This window comes from Sus scrofa, chromosome 6 (assembly GCF_054392235.1).
Source record: "Sus scrofa isolate SSC_HxYL_T2T_F1_AM1 chromosome 6, Sscrofa_HxYL_maternal_Yorkshire_Landrace_v2.0, whole genome shotgun sequence".
Classification (NCBI taxonomy): domain Eukaryota; kingdom Metazoa; phylum Chordata; class Mammalia; order Artiodactyla; family Suidae; genus Sus; species Sus scrofa.
The window spans coordinates 122,037,774-122,052,383 of record NC_139388.1 but is presented as its reverse complement, the minus strand read 5'-3'; the positions used below and the strand labels follow the sequence as shown (position 1 = coordinate 122,052,383).

At 36.9% G+C, this 14,610-nt stretch overlaps 1 long non-coding RNA gene across 1 annotated transcript in view; it reads right to left on the bottom strand.

The window, feature by feature from the left end:
* Nucleotides 1-14,610, bottom strand: part of LOC102162836 (uncharacterized) — a 33,214-nt gene that overhangs the window by 2,831 nt on the left and 15,773 nt on the right. Inside the window, exons 3-4 of the long non-coding RNA XR_014807845.1 lie at nucleotides 867-954; nucleotides 493-598 (exon numbers count right to left, since the gene is read on the bottom strand). This is a non-coding gene — a long non-coding RNA (uncharacterized LOC102162836). The remainder of the gene's footprint in view (nucleotides 1-492; nucleotides 599-866; nucleotides 955-14,610) is intronic.

The window sequence follows — 14,610 nt, the reverse complement described above, 5'->3', positions numbered from 1 at the left end:
AGATATTACATAGACTATCCTGTTAGAAAAACACAGACCTCTGGGTCTAGTTTTCTCCTATAGATTACAAATAAAATCTAACAGCGCCTCTAGCAGATCACAATTATATTTCAACAGGAGGTTCTTGACAATCATACAGAAAATCTCCTGTGTGTTGGCATAATTTTAATTATTTTTTTCTTCTTTAAATCAAAATTATTTAAGCTAACTTAGGGTGATTTCTTTATGATGAAAAAACATCTATTCTAATTGGCTAGTCTTTCCCACCCATGCCCAAAGGTCTTTAATCATTAATATCATTCTTTTAACTATGATACTTTTTCTTAGCATCCATTTCCTTTTTTTATTGACTATCTGACATGGAAAGTCCATAAATATTAAGATATTAACATCTTAATATAAATTCAAATTTCATTTTTATTGATTATTACATTAGGAAAAATGAATTATAAGATTTTTTACAACTGAAATAAGAAGTTTTCACATTTTTACCTAAGAAGAAGATACAATTTATTTTCTGGAGTTCAGAGGGTAAATAAGAAAGAAAAGGACTGTGTGCTCTGTGTTTTGTAGAAATTATTTCTTCAAAGAAAATTACCTGTTAAAAGAAAATAAATGAGATTAAAATCTAATTTTAATAGTTAATAAATAGCAATTATTTGCTGAGAGACAGGCTCTATTTTAAATACTTTACTTGCATTGCATATTGAATCCTTTCAGTAGCCTTATGAGGCATAAAATTTTATCTCATTTTACTAAAGATAAAACCTGATAAACAGGGAACATAACTCACCCAAAGCACACAGCTATAATTGCAAAGACTCATAGCCAGTCAGTTTGGCTCAAGTTTGCCCTTATAACCTTACCATCATTGTTTCCAACATCTTATTCATATCAATGGTGCTGCTGTGTAGTATCCAGAACACACCCAGTATCCTTATTTATCTGCATCTGCTGTCAATAAAAAAAGAAACAAGCCTGAAATTGAAAATATGAATATCAAAGACAAACATGTGCCAAGCCTACAGTCCTGAGTCTTTCTAAAACCTAAAGTGCACAAAGAACAGTTTCCCCTTTATTTCTAGCCTGTGCAAATATAACCTTAGGTATTTTATAAATACATGTTTATATCTTTTTCTCTGACATATATGTTCTATAGTCTCTCTTTTTTGGCTTCTCCTGTGGCATACGGAAATTTACAGGCCAGGGACTGAACCCGTGTCACAGCAGCAACTCAAGCCACTGCAGTGAAAATGCCAGATCCTTAACCCACTACACCACAAGAGAACTCCTGTGCTATATTTCCTTTATGATCTTTTCATTCCCCACATAGTTCATTATTATTTTTCTTCCTGCCTCCCTACCAAGAAAGTGACTTTTATACTTTTGTTTCTTATAAAACATGGCCCTGTTTTCACATAAGACCCACTCTCCCATATAAGTTCGATAATGTTAACTTCTTACAGTATCTATGATGGGGCATATCTTTGGTTTGTCACTAGAGAGAATTTTCTTTCCTATGTGAATTCTATCTGCTTCTACTTCACATCTTTTTATTCTTCTCTCCCTATGTTTAACAATGGCAAAAGGTCAGGTCTATTTTATAGAAAATGTGTATTCGACACCTGCTGCTTTTCCTGATTTAAAAAATCAGCTTCTCTACAGGGTTTAAAAGAATTTTTGATGGAGACAACATAGATTCTTAGGAGAAATTTAGCAATGGAGGCATATTTTTCTCTTGGGTAAAATAACCTCTAAATTATTCTGTGATAGTTTTAAAATGTTACCTTAGGAATTCCCTGGTGGCTTAGCAGGTTAAGGATCTGACATTGTCACTGCTATGGCATGGGCTCAATCCCTGGCCTGGGACATGCCACAGATGCTGCCAAAAATAAAATAAGATAAAATAAAATCACAATGTCGAACATTAATAAAAGTTCATGCCAGATGAAATGGGAAGTCGAAGGTCACATGAAACAATACATTTAATAAAACTAATTTTGAGTTTCACAATTAAATCAGATGGTTATGAAATCTTTCCTTGAAAGATGGGGAGGAGAATATCAAAGATTCACATTTCACCCAAAATCCTTTCTCACGGAAAGTAACACATCATTACTGAGTGGTCTGCTACATCCATAAATGCCAAGTTGTGGTCAGTTTGTACCTTGGTGATTATGAACCAGCAAGGATGCTGTAGAATGAACTTTATCTACTGAAGAAATTTCAACTTGAATAGAATTAAAGAAAAGAAAGAAAATCGCAATTTATCTAGTGCTTCACTTGTGTCTAGTATTATCCTAGGTGTTTTCATATATTGTCATTTAGTTGAAATTCCCTCAATAGCTTTCAGCTGAAGGTGGTGATATTATCTCCATTTTCACAGATGAGGGAACAGAGCCTTATAATGCTTGACTTAGTTGGCAAATAGCCAAACTGGATTCCAATCCCTGCTCTAACCAACATTCAGCTGCTTCTAAGATAACAAATGTGAGCATCATTAAGGACTGACATGAAAGAATCAGTCATTAAGAATATGCATGCAAATCAGAAAAACCTTTGCTTCCCAAATACCCCCTCTCCTTTTGCTAATCCATCACATTTCAGAATTAGTGGTTTTTTTTTAATTTCCCTGGACTTAATATTTATTATTCACTCCTAAAGTGCAAATGTTTTAGGGATAAGAAATAGAATATTCCACAGCAATCACTGATGCTTTAGTATGAATAAGTTCTTAAGCTACTTTCTGGCTTACACATTATTTTGGCTTTTTTTTTAACATTTTTTTCAAAACAACTTTTAATTGAAGTGTAAATGATTTACAATGTCATATTAGTTTCAGGTGTACAGCAAAGTGATTCAGTTATACCTAGAGATGATCCTGCTAAATAATGTCAGAGAAAGACAAATATGCTACCACTTATATGTGAAAACTAAAATATGATACAAATGAACTTATTTAAAAAGCAGAAATGGATTCAGACATATGAAACAAATTTATGGTTACCAAAGGGGAAAGAGGGAGAGGGATAAATTAGGAGTTTGGGATTAACAGATACACACTACTAAATATAAAATAGATAAACAACAAGGACCTACTGTATAGCACAGGGAACTATATTCAATATCTTATAATAATCTATAATGGAAAGGCAATGTATTAAATTATTTTAGTTTTTAAATTTCTTGGCCATGCCCATGGTATTTGGAAGTTCCCAGGTCAGGGAATGAATCTGAACCACAGCTGCAACCTACACCACAGTAAGGAAACACTGGATCCTTCAGCCTGCTGCTGGGGAGCAAACTTGAGCCTCAGCAGCAACCAAGCCCCTGCAGTCTTACTCTTAACCCACTTTGCCACAGCAGGAACTCCCTGGAAAGGCAACTATTAATAGAAGAAAATGTAGAGTTCCCGTTGTGGCGCAGTGGTTAACGAATCCGACCAGGAACCATGAGGTTGCGGGTTCGGTCCCTGGCCTTGCTCAGGGGTGAGGGCTGCAGACGCGGCTTGGATCCTGCATTGCTGCGGCTCTGGTGTAGGCCAGTGGCTACAGCTCTGATTCGACCCCTAGCCTAGGAACCTCCATATACTGAGGGAAGCGGCCCTAGAAAAGGCAAAAAAAACCAAAAAAACAAAAAAACAAAAAAAGGAAGAAAATGGAAGAAAGGGTTGCAAGAGGGATAGATTGAAGATACACCTCAAATATCACAAACTGATAGCTACTTATAGCTACCTTGTCTGTGGGCAGAATATCATCAGGTACTTCTTTTTTTTTAATGATAGAAGAGTTATTTATTTTTATTAAAGTATAGTTGATTTACAATGTTGTACCAATTTCTGCTGCACAGCAAAGTGACACAGTCTATATATATATATATATGTGTGTGTGTGTGTATTCTCTATATTATTTTTTATCACGGCCTATATATAGAACTATACAAAGTTCCCTGTGCTATACTGTTTATCCATTCTAAATATAATAGTTTGCCTGGACTAACCCCAAACTCCCAGTCCATCCCACTCTCTCCCCCATCCCCTTGGCACTTTCTCAATGGAAAATTAGAAACAAAAAATACAGCTCTAAGACAACATCATTAGACTTCTTTATTGAGTTTATCGAGTTTCCACAGCTCTAAAATAGAAGAACTTTTTTTCTTGGTAGATGGCTAAGAAATGTCAAGCCTGTTTTAAATGGAAGTCTATATGTGTCTCCTCAGTTCATGTGAATTTACTTATCAAAGAGAAAATAGTCATTATCTAACCTTTGGAAAATCTCTAGGTTTCTATTTCTTCCACAAGGAGTCTTCTGTTGTTCATGCAAAGAAAACAAAAGACCCAAGTCACTTATGTGTTCCCAAAAAAACCCAAATAAATCCAAAAGCTGTAGTAGTTATTTTCACTTATTTCTAGGATGCATATTGGGTACTTTTCTTGTGTCAACTATTCTAAGAAGAAGAAAACTATAACTAGAGGGAAAGACAGTAAGAAGCTTTTCAACACTGGGAGGTAATTGCTATAAAGTTTCATAAATCAGTTTGATAACAATAATGATTAATATATGATGCCTCTAGGTAACTTTTTTTTCTATTTGGGATGTTTTCTGTGCTCTCCAAACACACTGATAAGTGTAATATCATAGAATCTTCCTAACATCCAAAATAGCCTGTCTGCAGTGGCAAGCAAAAAGTACTTATATATCATATCTCTTCAGCCCTTTGTGGATGTTGTAGCTATGTTTCCTGCTTTGTCAGCTAAACCCATGAAAGATTAAATGCTATGTACATAATAGCCAGTTAGCACAGGTCTGTCTTGGAGGCTGGCAGGTGTTTCCATGAAATTTTGCCCCACCTGTCATAGCACACAAGGAAGCCAGCACCTGGCAACCTTATAAACAGCACACTCTTTAATTGCTTTGAAACAGCACAAGCAGCAGCAGCTGCTGCCAACATTGTTAAGTAAACAACAGGTTTTGCACCTGCTGGACCAAAATCCTGACCTTACTATTGGCCAATCAGGTGACACCCAGGTAATTCGGGCCGGCTGTCCTAATGCAAGTGGCCTAGGAGATTAGTAGCTGTCTATCAGCATTGATTCTTTTCCTCAGGTGTGTAATATTTGCTCCCTGGTTGCCTCCGGAGGGCATTTAATTCAACCGCTCTGGATAATTAAATTTGCAGTTCTTTTTTGTTCTTCTTTCTTCCTTCCTCTGCCTTCTTTTGGGGATTATAACAAGGAAAAAAAATTGACTCTCATTTTCCATTTTCTGTGTAATCTACAATACCTATTAGAGAATGGGGGGTGGGCAATGAACATGCTACCACTGGCCACTCAAATATTTAAGCTCTCTGCCTCCATGACCAGAAAAATGAGGCTGTGGGGGGAGAGGGAGGGAGTGGAAGATTGGGGTTAGTAGATGCAAACTATTGCATTCAGAATGGATAAGCAACAATCACAGGGAACTATACCCAATCACTTGTGATGGAACATGATAGAAGATAATGTGAGAAAAAGAATGTGTGTATATGTATAACTGGGTCACTTTGCTGTACAGCAGTCACTGACAGAAGACTACAAATCAACTATAATGAAAAAAATAAAACAAAATTTTAAATGAAAAAGAAGAAAAATGAGGCTGCAATTACATATACTTGTTTATAAAAAGTCCATATTTGGCTTTTTCAGAAAAGATGTTTTCAGTAGTTTACAGCTTTGTATATAGGTTTCCTTTTATTATGAAGTAAAAGCAGGCCACTCAGTTTTTACCTGCTGAAGCTGGAGTGAAGTCACATTGAACTTTGCCTCCCACTTGATATCCACCCCTCTTTCACATCCACAATTCTGAGATTTGTAGCAAGATCTATTCCAAGTCTCTTTAAGAAACACAGTTCAGGCTTTGGGGAATACAGGCCAGAGAAATGGAATACAAAGGGACAATATGGAAACACAACCCCAGGGTATTCATAGGAATGTCCCCATCCCCACCCCTTGCTCAAGTCTTCCAAGAGCTCCAGAAGTCTCTCACCATTGGATTTGACTAAAACACACATGCACATCCTAATTCTGGGTAGGAAAACACAAACTACATAAGGCTAAATCACAGAGAAAATCACTTGATATTCTCCAAGTTAGCAGATGACCATGAACTAATTGGGCTTTGGTATGTATTTATTTGTACACAGTTTAATCCTTAGAATCAGTCTCCTTGTGACTTGACTATTTTTAAAGATGATAAAGGAAAGGGCTTGGTTTATCAGACCTACTACATGTTCAACAAGAAAAGCACACAACAATATAAGCTGAACCTTGAGAAGGAGAGATAAAAAAGAAGTATTGTGAATTATGGGTGGAAACATACCAGAATGTGCAATGTTTTAGGTTCTTTCATTTTCATCACAAACACACAGAAAATTCAACCAAGTAGAACAAAGATTGGATAGGCCTGAAGGCAAATGATTAAAAGTCTATTTCACATCCTAAAGCCAAATAAATGTTTTGCCTATGACTTGTTTATACCATTTTTATCAAAAAGAATAATGCAATTGTGAGCTAGCTCAAGGTTAAAGAATGTTTCCAATGAGGTAAGTTAATTATTTACTACTATTGATTTGGGAGGACCTTTCTGCAAAATCAAAGTATATTTCTTTTTCCATGTTAACATTTCTAAGATTTATATAACAATTCTCCAAAGTTATTGTTAAACCAAAGAAAAATTTTTATAGCTTGCATGAAGCAGCTGGTCAGTGTGCTATATCAAACACAGACATATTTTAAGTAAGGCAACATATAAATTACATGCCTCATGCATAATAAATGAAGCATATAAGAATGTTAAATTTCACTTTTGGACTTTCTCTTGGGTCATACTAACCACTAAAAGACACACAGTGTACAGAGAGAAATAGACTCAGAAATGTAGGAAGAAATCTCTAGGGTTCGTTAGATCTAATCTGTTGAAGTTCCAGAGAAGAATTAGAGAATTTTAGCCAAGATTTATACATTATATAAATGGAGTGTAAATAAGACAGTGAAAAAAAAAATCACTCCAACTTTTTCTCTTATTGTATCCTTACTTTTAATATCAACATCAAAAGGAAAATAGATACTTAAGATACAAGAAAGAGGCAGGTTTCATGATCTGGATTATAGTAGGACGGAAGTGGCACTCTTTATTCTTGAAAATTATAGAGAAGCATTTGAGTTATATAAACGGAATTTTATAATGAAAATTGATTGTCATAAATATGAAAGGGTGCATAATGAATGACATCTGAGTCCTAGAGTTTGGGAGTCTTGATATGTGAATCTGAGAAGATTATTTGGCCTGAGCATCAGAGCATCAGTAACAAACTGATATTCAAGGATTTATTGTATAAAATAACTAGTAGGGATGATGATGAAAGTTGGATGCTTATCTGTTCATCTCTATAGTGTGCCAATTTTTCAGAACCATGGATGTGACCACATCTTTTTAACATTAACAAAGCAAACAAAATAAAACTTCTTAAAATGATTACTATTAGGTCAAACCAGTCTCAAACAAAACAAAACAAGACAAAAACAAAAACAAAATAACTGATACTGCATGTGGGCAAGAAAGGTGGAGGCCAGGAAGGAGAGATCAATGAATAGAGCTGAGGGGGAGGCTAACTAACATCTACATAGAAAAGAAAGACCATCTTTTTTAAGGAACTTGAAATGCTAAGACTTCATGACTTCAAGACTTTGTCTTATACATAGCAGAAACTAAATACTTATTTGATTAAAATTTTTTATCAGATTCAATGAGTTATAATTTACCTACAAATACACATCTTAAATGTGTAGTTTATGAGTTTTAACAAAAGTATTCACCTATAAAATTACCTCCTTAATCAAGATATGGAATATTTCTATCACCCAAAGAAGTTCTCTCATACCAACAATTTCTCTCTCTCCTCCCACAGTTAACAGGCAAACTCTGATCAAAATTCTGCAACTATGTTTAATCTCACCTGTTACAAAAATTCATATAAATGGAAGCATACAGTATACATTCCTTTATCAGACTGCTTTGCCCAGTACGGATGTGATATTCATCTACGTGACTGCATGTATCACTAGTTCATTTGTTGTTATTGCTGACTAGCATTCCATTGTGTTAATATCTGTTATTCACATGTTAACAGATATTTAGTTAACTTCCAATTCTTGGCCATCATGGATAGAATATAAACATTTAAATGCAGATATTTGTGGCATGGGTTCCATCCCTGGCCCGGGAACTTCTCTGCATGCCGCAGGTGCAGCCAAAAAAAAAAAAAAAAGTTACAAAACTTACCCTTAAACTCACCTAATTCTTTTATTTTAATTTTTAAAAAATGTTTTATTAGGCTATAGTTGACTTACAATGCTGTGCCAGTTTCTGCTGCACAGCAAAGTGACTGAGTCATACATATACATAATACATACAGTATTTTTTTAATATTATTTTCCATCATGGCCTATCCCAGGATTTTGGATATAGTTCCCTGCGCTACACAGTAGGACCTGTTATCTATCCATTCTAAATTTAACAGTTTGCATCTATTAACCCCAAACTCCCAGTCCATTCCACTCCCTCCCCTTGGAACCACAAGTCTGTTCTCTATTTGAGTCTGATTCTGCTTTGTATATGTTCATTTGTGTCACATTTTAGTTTCCACATATGTGTTGTCATATGATATCTTTTTGACTTATCATCTACTTCTTTTAAAGTATTTATACTACGAAGTAAAATTATCACTGCTTTCAGACCACAAAGGTAATCATTATTAGCATTTTGGTGAATATAGTTTAAGATAATTCCCTACTGGAAATTTTTTTTTTGCTACCCTTACACAGACATTGCCCTATGTCCATATAATCATATTTATACTTTTATTAAAAATTGATTAAGGCGCAGGGGAAATGAATCCAACTAGGAACCATGAGGTTGCAGGTTCAATCCCTGGCCTTGCTCAGTAGGTTAAGGATCTGGCCTTGCCAAGAGCTGTGGTGTATGTCACAGATGTGGCTCGGATCTGGCATTGCTGTGGCTGTGGCATAGACTGGTGGCTGTAGTTCGGATTAGACCCCTAGCCTGGGAACCTCCATATGCCGTGGGTGCAGCCCTAAAAAGCAAAAAAAAAAAAAAAAAAAAAAAAAAAAAACCCAAAATAATTGATTAAACAACACATATTATCTATAACTTGTTACTGTCACCCTTCTAAATCAAAATATATAGGTTTTTGTTCTTTTAATTGCTATGGAGAATACCACTGCCCTGACAAATCACAATTTAGATTAACAGCCTTCTATTGATGCCATTTATGTCTTTTCCATTTTCATTGCATTACTTTTCTTATTATATCTTTAAACATTCCTAAAAAAGGATCTCTAAAACATAAAATATAGATTTTAATAGATAAAAAGGAAGTTATTCTGAGTTCCAGAAAAAAAAAATTGAAGCTATCTTATTTGATTTAATGGGTTTCCTTTCATGTGTTCTACCTGGTACTGATTCACATGAATGCATTAATCAGTGTTTATGTGCCAGCAATTAAGCTTTCTTTTTGGTCGAAATTTTTGGTTCCTGAAATATTTAATCCATAATCATCAAGGCTTGAAATGTTTCACTTAAGTGCAATGGAAAGAACAGGAGGTTTATTAGCCATAAGTGGCCATGAATCCCAGGTCAGCCATGTAGCAGCTGTGTGTAACTTCTCTGACGGTGTAAAGTGGGCACAGTGACAATTCCATACCTTACAGTTGTTAGGGGAATTAAATGGGAATGTCTGCTAGGCAATTAGGCACTTTATAGGTATATGCTCATTCATTTGTAGCAACTATCTTTGTCATCCTGAAATGTTGATTACAACGGAAAGAAGGTGAGACTAGAAAAAAATTAAAAAATCAATTATTAACAACTAAAATATGGCCAAAGATAAAAATCAGTATAATAAAATACAAAAGGAATAAATCTTTGGGTAATGAAATGCCAGTTTTACTTTTACATTTCTGAAGAGGTTAAAATCAATACCAAGGAAATTGAACTAAAATAATATGTAATCAAGTCCTTTCTTGATGGAATGAAAGTCAAGACCATTTGGAAAAAACTATTAGATAAGGAAAAGCAGTTTGGGGGAAAAAAAACATTCTAAAGAGGAGAGTAACGCTTTCTGTCTCATAGGCAGAAAAAGCTGATGACTGGCAAAATAGTAGACAATTTTAAAATAAATGCTATCCCTATATACAGGGGTAATTTCAAAAAAAGGGGGGAATACCTGTTTCATATTCTACTGGTCAATTAAGGTACAGAAAGCAAAACTAAACAAACAAATTACATTTCTTCCCTTTTTATGACATAGTATGAATCCATCTTTAAACCCATTCAAAGAAATTTTCTGCCAAAATCACTGCTGCTCAGTGATTGCACTGCAACAATTTTCCAGTACAGAGTAGAGTTATAATGACTAGAGACATAGCAATTCCTAAAATAAGGCCATGGGGTAACACTCCCCTGGATACCATATGACAGAGACAGAAGGAAGCAAAATAACCTATAACAGATAAAACATCTTAGATTTTTCAGCTCTCCACTCCTGCCCATTGGATCCTGTGCTCCTCAAAGTTTCCTGCCAAGCCTCAAGAGAGAGAAATCCACTGAGTCCTAAGCAAGGCCTGACAGGTCCCTTCCACTGTCCTCTCTCTTGCACACAGAATGTCAGATAAGATTTGCATTTCACAAACAAACAAATTACTTGCAAACCCAGGTGACAAACTGAGCTGTGGAGGGAAAAAAAGCTATGAGTGACAATTCCACTCACTGCCTTTAGTGGGAACAGTACCAGAACCCAGAGTTCTGGTTTCAGATTTCCCCTTGTATGTGCAGAAATAGAGAAACAGAGAACAACGGTGAATGCAAGAGCTCACTAATGAGCCAGCCTTGTAGCCACAGCCACTGCAAGCAAATGTCATGATCCCTTGCACTCAGCCTTGTTTTGTGCACAGAAAACTCAGTACTTACCACTCAGCCACTGATCGTGCTGTTAATGAATTTCTCTGTAAATAAATAAACAAGTTGTAACCATGAAAATAGGATACAATCCTTTTTTCAAAAAAAAAATCTGTTTTCTGCAAGAGTTTATGCTCATATTCCCTCTTTATAATGTACCTTCCCCCTCCACTCAGTTTTTGATAACCCAGGAACAGAAGCTTTTAACCAGGCTAGATTTTCATTAGATTTCTTTGGGAGCCCTGACAGTGTCTGTGACACTTTTAAAACAAAAATAGAGAATTGCACATTATCTTTATATATGTTAAGTGTTTATATCTAACAAGTAGGCTACCGAGGAAATCTCATAATGAGAACAATTACACAGTCAACTCTTTGCTACTGTGGGATACACTTGTGCACTGATCTATGCCAGAATGATAACCAAAATGAAATGTGCAGTTATTTTTCATTAGGTGTCAAAGGCAACCTTAGCAACCATATTTTTTTTTAAAAGAAAAGCAAAAAGGTTACTATATATCATTATGTTGGGCAAAGGGGAGCAGTCAGGATGCTGAAAAGCCTCTGCTTAAAGACAGAGATACAAATTAGTGTATATCATTTTCATTAAGAGTTTCCTGGAGTTCCCGTCATGGCACAGTGGTTAACGAATCTGACTAGGAACCATGAGGTTGCAGGTTCTATCCCTGGCCTTGCTCAGTGGGTTAAGGATCCGGCGTTGCCATGAGCTGTGGTGTAGGTTATAGATGCTGCTCAGATCCTGCATTTCTGCGTCTCTGGCAAAGGCCGGCAGCTACAGCTCCGATTGGACCCCTAGCCTGGGGACTGCCTTACGCCGCAGGAGCGGCCCTAGAAAAGGCAAAAAGACAAAAAAAAAAAAAAAGAGTTCCCATTGTGACTTAGCAGTAACGAACCTGACTGACCAGTATCCATAAAGATGCGGGTTTCATCCCTGGCCCTGCTCAGTGAGTTAAGGATACGGTGTTGCCATGAGCTGTGGTATAGGTGGCAATGTGGTTTGGATCTGGCATTGCTGTGGCTGTGGCTGTGGCCGGCAGCTGTAGCTCCGATTCAACCCTTGGCCTGAGAACTTCCATATGCCGCACCTGTGGGCCTAAGAAAAGAAAAAAGAAAAAAAAAGATTTTCCTTTTACTTATAAAATATTAATGGCTGTAGTACTTTCTTATTTATTTGTCCCCTGTGTCTATCAGAAACCAGCATTTTTTAAGAGTGTGTGTGCATACATGTATGTGTCCAGTATTTTGCTAAGAACTGGGAATCAGCGACTAAGACATTCCCCACCCTTTAGGGGTTCACAGCCTAGGAAAGGAACTGAGACTGGTAACCCTAGGATGTTCCAAGTACTGGGCAACATTCAGAGTTTGTGTCTTGCACTGAACCCATACAGTAGCTGTACCTATTTCGTAAATGTGGACACTGAGGCTAAGAGATTGGAAGTAACTTGCCCCAGGACATTCAGCTTCTAAACAGAAAGAGTAAGATTCAGAAAGAGCTCTGGAGCGTGGGCTCTTCCCACTCTGTCACACTGCCCTAGTGGGAAAGACAGGAAGTAAACATGGCACAACAGAACCCAGAATGCGATGGACAAACACAGCTCTCCAATACCGGATGAATTTTTCTTACTCTCTCTAAAATGGCATGGGCAGGCTCATCAGAAGGAAAGTCAATATTATGACTACTTGTTTTTATATTTCCACCTGACAGTCCAGATAAAGGGCTTTCATTCTGAGTATCTTTGTGAACACAACGCCTCGGAGCTCTGAAGCATTGAGTCAATAAGCACTTGTAATTAAATGGTTTAATGGGCAATCCTTACCCAGTTAGATTCATGAAAAATTTACATATGCATTCCACGCCCAGCCCCCTCTCTCTCCTAGCAGATCACTTTCTCCCGGCCCCACATTCTGTCTAAATTTGCAGCCATCCTAACTTCTTTCCCTCTAATCTTATCCTTTCAAAGTCCAATGTCTTCGACTCACTTCCATACCACTTTGTTCTGTCTCTCCAAAACCCACTTCCTTTTAGGTTCAGTGTCTCCCCTGACCGAAAGAAAATCAACCCATAAACAGGCTAAAATCTCTTTTACTTAAAAATAAAAAGAAAGCAAAGAGAGACAAAACAAAACCCACTTAACCTTGCATCACTCTTTTTCTATTGGTCTTATATTCCCATTTCCCTCAATTTTCTGGAAAGTTCTATATCTACTGTATTCAATTTATCACTTTTGGGGGGCAACACCCACAGCATGTGGAAGTTCCCAGGCCAGGGATTGAGCCCACGCGCCAGCAGCGACCAAAGCCACTGCTGTGGCAACACTGGATCCTTAACCCACTGTACCACAGAGGAATGCCCTCAGTTTCTCACTTTTAATTCACTCCTTAAATGCTATGTGGTAGCCTCTGTTCTCATCAAAAAATACCCTGAATTATTGTAGAATTTTATTTTTTACTCATTCAGTCATTTAATATATAAATTACAAAAAGCTTTGGAAAATCTTGAATCCATGATTCTAAATACACGGGACTTATATATTTATGCATTTATTTTGCTTTTGCACATAAAACCAGGCTAGGGGTTGAATCGGACCTGTAGCTGCTGGCCTATACCACAGCTAAAGCAAGGTGGGATCCAAGCCACGTCTGTGACCTACACCACAGTGCAACACCAGATCCTTAACCCCTGAGCAAGGACAGGGATCAAACCTGCATCCTGCATCATCATGAATAGTAGTCAGGTTTGTTACTATTGCACCACAATGGGAACTCCCACTGGACATCTTTAGATTCTGACTTTTACTGCTACTTTTAGCTCATATGATACTGCTGACACACTTGTCTTCTGTTAAGTTTCTTCTTGCTCCTTTTTTACTCAAACCATCACTTCTCAGTCCCCTTTGAGAGTGCTTTGCATCCTGCCCCATTTAAACAGGAATTTCCCACAGTTATGTCCTCAGGCCATGGTTTCTTCTCTCTACACGCTATCCTGGAACATTCTCCTGAATTCTAATGATATGAACAATTATTTATAAGCTGATGACACGTTAATAGGTAGCTCTGGCCCACATCTTTTTCCAAAGCTTCAGAATCATTTATTCAATTGCCTATTACTCTTACAATTTTGATGCCTCACAGGCACATCCAGATCAATGTGTGTCAAATTGAATTTTACACCGTTCCCCTAAATGGATTCTCCTCCTTTGTTGGATGAATTAGATATCAGTGCTGTTTTATACTCAACACTGAAAACTAAAGGTTATCCCAGCCTCATGCTTCCCCTCATTCATTTATTCACCCCCACCCCCAGAACTACACGTGCATGATAGGATTTCCTGAATCCTGTTTATCCTAGCTCCTACACATCATCTCTCAAATCTATCTCCTGTGATCTCTGATGCTAGAGACCAGATTCTCATCATCTCTTTCCTGAGTTGTTGTACGAGTTCATGAGTGTCTCTGTTCATTTTCTCTTTCTCCTTTTTCTCCCCAGTGACGTCAGAGTAGTTCATCTTAGACATGAAATCACCCTAAAAAGCCAAAAAAAAAAAAGAAAGGAAAAAGGAGTCCCCATCGTGAGAAA